The sequence below is a fragment of the Nelumbo nucifera genome, chromosome 8, assembly GCF_055504915.1.
Source record: "Nelumbo nucifera cultivar China Antique chromosome 8, China Antique-T2T, whole genome shotgun sequence".
Taxonomy (NCBI): Eukaryota; Viridiplantae; Streptophyta; class Magnoliopsida; order Proteales; family Nelumbonaceae; genus Nelumbo; species Nelumbo nucifera.
The window spans coordinates 10,651,907-10,660,224 of NC_142656.1; the positions used below are offsets into that span (position 1 = coordinate 10,651,907).

At 38.1% G+C, this 8,318-nt stretch overlaps 1 long non-coding RNA gene across 1 annotated transcript; it reads right to left on the reverse strand.

The window, feature by feature from the left end:
- Positions 1-267: 267 nt before the first annotated feature.
- On the reverse strand, positions 268-5,101 carry LOC104592210 (uncharacterized). The gene is made up of 4 exons (XR_734390.3): positions 4,710-5,101; positions 4,116-4,208; positions 2,116-2,184; positions 268-667 (listed from the first exon to the last, which is right to left on the reverse strand). It is a non-coding gene; the product is annotated as an uncharacterized LOC104592210 (long non-coding RNA).
- Positions 5,102-8,318: the final 3,217 nt, after the last annotated feature.

The window sequence follows — 8,318 nt, forward strand, 5'->3', positions numbered from 1 at the left end:
CAGATAATTGAAACTTCTATTAGGGTAAAAGGGAAAAGGAAAATGAAAAAAAATGATGAGAAGACCAACATAAATGAAAAAGAGTTGGGAACCAAGAATTCCATCCTATGCAGTTTTTCCTGTTGCTACTTGCTGCAACCTTTTTTGTACAATATGTACTTGGGCTTCTCATTCTGGGATAATACAAAGGTGAGAAGCATTGGTGAAACTGAAGCACCATCACTTAAAAATTAAGAACAGACACAACGACCAACAGCACAACCGAGCATGGTCTGAAATATCTAGTGATGATTGCCTTGAAAACAGGGTATTTTGAGTTGGCTTCATCAATAAAACATGGGAGGGACTACATGCTTATGGAATCAATCACAAGGTAGCCATTTCCATCACAAACTATTAATAAATCAACAGAAATCAGGAGGCAAGGGATTAAGTTCCATACCATGAAAGAAATAAATGTACTTGAAGAATCACAATTCTAACAACTAAAATGTAGTTATTTTTTATTATTATCATTTTTTTGGGGGGAGGGGGAATCCCAGGAATACTAACTTTAACAACTGAATAATATTGAACTGATGGCCTCAAAAGATCAAGTTGCTTATAGGAAATTGGTCCATCTTGCCAACCTGAGGTCATTTTGTCAAACCTTCCACCTCCTCAACATCTGAAACACCAAGAAGGCCCCATTTATAATCATTAAGGAAGCAAATGTCTGTCCTTTCCCCATCAATCTTTGTATATCTTGCATGCTACATAATCTGTTGTAATGGTGTATGTACATCTTGTACACATTTGACTTTACTTAATAAAACTTCATTGTTACGTATCAAAAAGAAAATAGAAAACTGAGGAAGTTATAATCTGGCTGTTTAGTATATGAGAGAGTGAAAAATAATTTCTTCATATATCAGTTCTTTGAGGTATCCCAACTTAACATTCCTCAAAGTACCTGACAAGGCAGTTGATTATTATTGTTGTCATTGTTGGAACAAAATATACACAACACATGAACGAATGCATTGTACAGTTGACATGTCTGGGCACATGTATATAAACCAACCAGTAGCAAATAATATTTCAGGGCCAAGTGTCTTTCAATCAAAATTATACTTGGAAACATTGGCAAGAAAACAACAGTGGACACTAGTAGTGAGAACACAAACTAACTTGACGTTCAAATTAAAGACACCAATAGAAAGGGTACTATTATTGTTATTATTATTATTATTATTATTATTATTATTATTATTATTATTATTATTATTATTATTATTATTATCAACAACAGAAAGGGTAATATTAACTCCTGACACTAAACTTGCTAAAGATGATGGGCAGATTTGAAGAGAATAATAGATAGTGGTAACAGAAGAACAACTTCAGTTTTGTTTGCAGGAGATTCAACCAAGGCCAGGGCTATGTGAAGGAGGATGCAATCTAAGACAAGGTTAAATAGTGAAACTACTCCCACCAAACCGAATCTAGAGCTTACTCAGCATCAGACTTCAAATTATATTGGAAGAAAGGCTAGCACAAACCCCCAAAACAATATTTACCACCATTATAATCTATAGGAGAAACCTAGTTATTTTTTAGAATCAATAAATTGGAGAACCTGAAATCTTGGCCATTTTGCAACTACAGGATCATCAGCTGGTCCATGTTGGATACCAAATGCAATTCTTATGTTTAAGAAGTAATAAAAATGAGTGCATTCTCAAGATTAAAAGACAGTTTTAGCATTTCAAATATGTCTCTCTCTCTCTCACTTCCCCTTCTTCCTATTCCATCTTTTTTCTTGTCTCCAACAAATTAACTTTCTTTCTCTCCCCCCCCCCCCCTTCTCTCTCTCTACCATTATCAAATACGATACATGTTTGGGGAATGGATAATCTATCATTTTCAAATATGACAAAAATATAGGATCCTTAGCATGTTTTGCTTTGAAACACATTTCATAATCAAAACCTAATTTAATGACTTTTGTAGTTCTAGATGCTGGAAAACAATCAATTGACCTAAGGATGAGTACAATAGCCAAGAAGTATTACAATGAATTATAAACAAAGGAATCAAAATAAATTAATAAATGAGGAAAAATCAGGGAATCACCAACGCGTAATCACCATTAGGTGAGCAAAAATGAGATGCTACCAAATGCAACATTGGTTGATTGTTTAACTGCAAGAAAATGCAAAATATCAATTATGAACACAACATAAATTAATAGCTTCAAGGGAGATAGGAACAAAGTAGGGAAATAAACAAAAGCATTGGTTGGAACAAAGTAGGGAAATAAACTGGCCCATCATCATAGGAACAAATAGTTTGCTATTGTCCATGGTATCTTGCAATGGAACAGAAAAAACCGGTCCATTATCGTAGGCCACATTCTGGAAAGAATAAAAAAAGTGGCAGAATATACGAGGAATGTGTATGAAGATGATATGCAATTATACCAACTGAATCTTGGTGATGAAGAAGAGAGGAATAAAATCAGGACAACTCAGAAAAAAAAAACCACATGTGAAATAAGATGCTAGGCAATTCTAGGGAAGAGACTACAAAATTAACAAAATAAAACGGCATGTAATTAAATAGCAAGAAAATCTTTTTGATCATTCCAACGGACTAATGACCCATTGAAACAAATCTACAAAAACATACATAATTACGGCAGGAGCAAAAGAATATGCCTAATTAAAACAAGAAGACTTAAATAACAAGAAAACAATATGGTATCAACACATCACCCTATTGTCAAGGTCGGTGATTCTTGCAAATTTATAAGTATCTGAAGTTGATCCTCAGGTTTTAAGAGTAGAAAATATTGCTCAAGCTTTTTAAGTCTTTTGGTATTGATAGAAGGGAATATGTTGAAGTGTTGGGGAGAACAGATGGGGTTGAAGATGGTATGCTTCTCTCAAAAAAAAAAAAAAACGTTTGTATCCAAGAACAGGGGCATTCATGAGGAAAGTTAAATTGTAGAGATGAAAAGGAAAGACAGGGTGGGAGTTCAGAGTTATTGTAGAAGATATAGAAGGGAAGGAGGAGGAGGAGGAGGAAGAGGTGCACTTAGAGGAGATGAGAAAAGTGAATAAAAACATAGAGTTGTGTAAGGTAATAATATATTAAATTAAATATAGCATAAAGCACAATCCCAACACAAGCTAATATTTCAGACCTGAAGTGCAAGCTGGACCGGGCCTCAACTTAGATTAAGCTCCTTATACTAAATGGTAAGCCCAGACCATGATAAACCCCACCAAAGGAGTCTGGAGTTAGGTTTGGATTTAGTATAGTCTTAGTCTATTGAGTAAAGGTGTGTTGAGATGAATAATATAGTCTTAATCTATGAGATTTGGGAAGGGATGGGATATTGGTAAAATGGAGAAAGGTGGGGAGAGGAGGAAGGCACAGTCAATATTTGAAGACTGTTTGAAGTAGAGTTGATTGGATGAGGATTATAGGGGTGTTTTTTTTTTTTTTGTAATGTATATAAAGGAATTTTTACTTGTATGAGGGGGGGGGGGGGGGTTGTTTTTTATGCGTGTGGCCTGGTTAGCCAAATAGTAGGATGGGACCATAGTTGTTTGGTTCCCTTTCTTTGGTGATTTCTCATGACCACCTATTTGACTCTTTACGTCTCTTTTTAATGATTTTTTTTACTTTACTATAAAAAATATTGCATTATATGAATTTTTTTTCCAAAATCAATACCCTGCATTTTGTTACTCTTCTATAGCCAGATTAGAAACACTACAGAAGAACAATAGTTTTTCCAAAATTAAATCACTTCAGGAAATTCCTTTTTGTTACTTTTATTTAAATTTTACAGATGTTCATAAGAAATACTACAAGTTAGAAGTATATTTCCAGAGTTAAACCATTGAATGATGAATTTGCAATTCTAGCACAATATTTTCCGCCCTGCAGGCTTGCAGCAGCCTTTCCATGATACAAAATATTGGAATGTTGAATGCCCAAACAAAGATTGCCATTTCATTTTATGTTGGATCACAAGGCCTAACAGAATTTTACTTGCTCATGTTTTCACATTACAGTGGATTTATGTCAACATATGTGGATACATTAAAAGAAACAATACAAACCTCCACAAGCTAATCAATCGAAATTCCTCGCATACTTTGGGTGATATCTCGCTGTAGTTTTTCCAAAAAATCAGAACAAGGACTTCGGATGAGCTGAGTAAAAGAGAAGCTTTACCATTAGCGCCAAGTGTGTTATTAATGCAAAAATGAAAAGAAACAACATAAAAGTAAAAATAGCTGCACATTCTTTGCAGTAGTAAATAAAGAGTAGAAGGAACAGAAGATTTGACCTTAAAACCAATAACTTGAATTTATTATTGCAAGAAACACAAACCCTGGCTTTCAAGTCTTAAGTTAGAAAGGGAAACTTCTAAGTAGCAGATTCCATATAGATCCTGGACAACTAAAAATAGGCCATTTTGCAAGTTTTGAATCGCAAGGTGTCCTGTGAAATTCAAAAACATGCTATACAGTAATGCTGGATTGCAGTTTGGAGGTTGTTTGTCAAGGCGTCTAAACCAAAAAATTGGGATAGTTGGTTGGTTTCAAGGGCTTCTGAATACTAAACAACAAAAATCCATCGGTTCACTAGGGAGACTAAGCAATTCACATGGGATCGGAACCACTCACTAGAACCACCATGCCCACCCATACCTCGGGCGACAAAAGTAAGGAGGATCGCATGAAGAGCCAACGCGTGAAGATCTTCATTCTCTCGACTAGACCACAATAGCCAACGCATGAAGAGCCCCCTTCTCCAGCAACCGGTGAACAAAAACCACGGTAGCAGACGGAAGCCCAAAAACCCTCTGCGCAACACCCCAGCAGCAAACGGAACCGCAAAAGCTATCTCCGCATTCCGCAACACCCAACCCTCAAAAACCCCACAAGAACGACGGGGAGAGACGAAGTGAGAGTGGAAAGAGAGACAAAAGCGAAGAAAACGATGAAACGGGAGAAAAAGGCAGAGAAGAGAGGAGGAGAGTGGGAAGAGAAAGGGAGGAGGGGAAAGATAGAGAAGGAGAAAGAGACGGTGAGACGTGGAAGTGGTTTGATAGAATAGATATACTTTGACAAGTATCGTATCATGAAATGAAGAAGCACGCCATGTGTCAGTCAATCAGGAAGAAACAAAAGAAGGGAACTCTCACGCGGGTTTCGAATTCGAGCTACAGTGCTTCATACGTTTGGATTGCTATCACGTGAGACGCGAAATCTACTCGCACGAGCTGGAAGGAGAAACCACCCATATATAACTAATGTATAAACATTTTTTAATGTATGAGAAATAATGCAAAGAAGTCCTCAACATGGACCATTAAGCCCATATATGAGTAACTTAATGCTTCACAAAGACAAATTAGAAGGTCTCTTTTATCTGATCACTGTCGCATCGCATATTATGCACGCCTTTTGGATTCAGACTCTCCCAATGTTCAATGAAATCAGCTTGGCAAAGGGTTTGCTAGGATAAGCTGTTAAAGAGTGTATCACATAAAAATTAAACTTAACTTAGCCTCTGGTTAAGAAAGAGTGTTTATATTTTTAAGCACTTATTCAAATAAGTATTTATATTTATGTGCATTTGGAATAAATCCATGTAAGTGCTCATTCCAGAAAATAAGACTGTTTCGAACAACTCAGCTTATTTTTAAGTAAGTGTTTATTGATTTTTTGGCTCGTCTTGATTCGTCATGTAATTTTCAAAATACCAATACTATCCACAGAAACACTTTTTCATCAAACACTCGTAATAGGGGTGGAACTTGGGTGGCCCCAGCCCAGTCCGAGCCTGAACCGGCCCAGTCTGGAATTTTATACGGGTTGGGCTTGGATTTTCGGTCCTTGGCATGGGTTCGGGCCTAGTCCGAGCTCGGCCTAATTATATACATTTATACATATATATGTACATATATATACATAACATTTGTATACATATTTGCTTATATACACATATATATATATATATATATATATATATATTTTACATACATATTTACATATATACATAAACATATGTATACATATTTGCATAAATACATTTATATATGTATAATTTTAGAATGGGTTTATTGACCAACCCAAGCCCAACCTGAGTGCATCAAATTACAATTAAAAAAATTGGGCTTGAGTTGAAAAAATTAGACTTGACCTCGAGCTTGGTCTGGGCTTAGGCTTTAGGCCCAATTTTAGGGATGGGCCTGGATTGACCATAAACCCAGCCCAACCCACCCGACTTGCACCCCTAACTCAGAAGCACTTGATAAACGTTTATTTATCCAGTAAACACTCCCAAGCAACAGGGTGGTCCAAACTCCAAACAGGGGTGGATTTCATGTACCCAACTCGTAGATTTTAGGCTCAGGCCCGTGTCGAAACCACAACAAATGCTCAACCCAAACCCACCCAAGTTGCAGCCACCTTGTATAATTTTAAGGTGTTGAGCTCAAGTCATCATCATCTGAAAGGCTTTGGCCCTGTGAATCGAGCAATGCATTTATTACTTCTTTAACTATATCATGGTTGCTTAATTCATCTGTTAGAAAAAGTCAAAAGCCATGAGCATAGATAGAGAGGGTCTGGCCATGGTTTGTACACCAAATACACAAAGTTGATATGATATTTTGTTATAGAATGAGTGGACAAGCCAAATGCCACGCTTGGTTTGCTTTCACTCAATTTCTTTTCATTCATTAGTTCAATCTTGAATGGTATGGCTGAGATGCTCAAGTTGCCCCGTCACAAGCAACGAGATTAATTAATTAATAATGAATGGGTACCTCATCAGTCAATTCAGTCCAGTTTATATCAAGCGGCCGCCGGCCGGGCAAGAAGGAAAGATTGAAATTCCAATTGACCCACCTTGACCCAGGTATCGATCTCAATCGAACTTCCTCTGATCAATGCAAATGAGAAAGCAAAGCCTACGCAGAGTAATAATAATTACTCATGGGCAGCTGAGCTGATAGGCAACTGCTGAGCACAAGAGGGGATGTATGCATGCACCCAACATTGCTATTAATTGGTTTGGGAATTGAAAGAAGGCCATGACAGGGGTTCAAATGTTCAATGGTGTCGTCGTGGCCGTGCCGTGGACACGTTTCATGTCATCCATGGTCAGGTATGGTATGGGCGCGTGGCCATCAATTGCATGTGTCCTCCTCCAATCCGATGGTAACAGTGCCGGCGGCGGAGGTCTGGTCAGCCAGCAGTCAGAATCCGACCCAGAAGCTCCCATACTGTGGTGGGTCAATCAGGATGCGACACTTGGGTGAATTAGTGGTCTAGCGAATAGCTGGGTTGTCTTCGTTATTAAGTTGTGACCATCATATGTTCGATGCAGTTACCCATTACCCCTTTTGTTCTATCACTTCTTTGATCCTTCTTTTGTTTGAAGGTGATCAGCTATAGCTTTGTTCTTGGCCCACACTGGGATCTTTTCATGGATGTCTCGCCGTCGCCGGACTTTGAATTGGACCCTCTGCCATGGACAAGTCTCTTTCTCATTTTAAGGGCGCTATCTCCCTACTCTCCCGAGAGTCCCCAGTCCCCACCACCACTTGAGGAGTGCTGGGAGCTGAGCTGAGATGCCTAAAACACTGCATTTAGAGTTATTAGTATAGATTAATTCGCTTAGCATTTCTTGTTAATTCCCGAGTCTCTTTCTCATTGTCTTAAAGCCACTTGATGAGAGCCTAGATTTCTTATTCACTTTTCCTATCCATTCTCAATTCATAATAGAGATGTATGACTCTAATTCAAGGCGGGTAGGAAATCCCGAGTGACCTGATGATAGATTCTCTGTAATAAATCTATCTGCATCCCACTTGTTGTTTGTCACCGTTCAAATGCTACGAAATCTCTGTAGCAGCGCTAGGAAGGGAGTTGAGGGGTTGTGTCGAGGCTTTCGCTTTCCAGCACAAACTCCAAAAGAGCTTCTCGTCTGGAATATCACCCATGCAATTGTGTGCTAAGATGTCACTGTACTCAGAGGTCTTGGGATTTCCGGAAGAAGAAGAAGACAAAGCCCCACAGAAAAAAGTGAGAAAGTGGGTTGGTTGCTGTGTGCTCTCTACACACGTGCTCTTTTCCTCCTCAAATAAGAAAAGCAAATAAAGGAGATAAAGGAGCCGTCTTTGCTTGCTGTCTCTCTCACAGGCACAACAACAAACATAGAGCGAGGATGGGAAGAAATTCAAAAAGGGCATGCTTAAAGCAGATGCATGTTGTAATGGGGTCGAATCGGAAGCGAAGAATAGATGT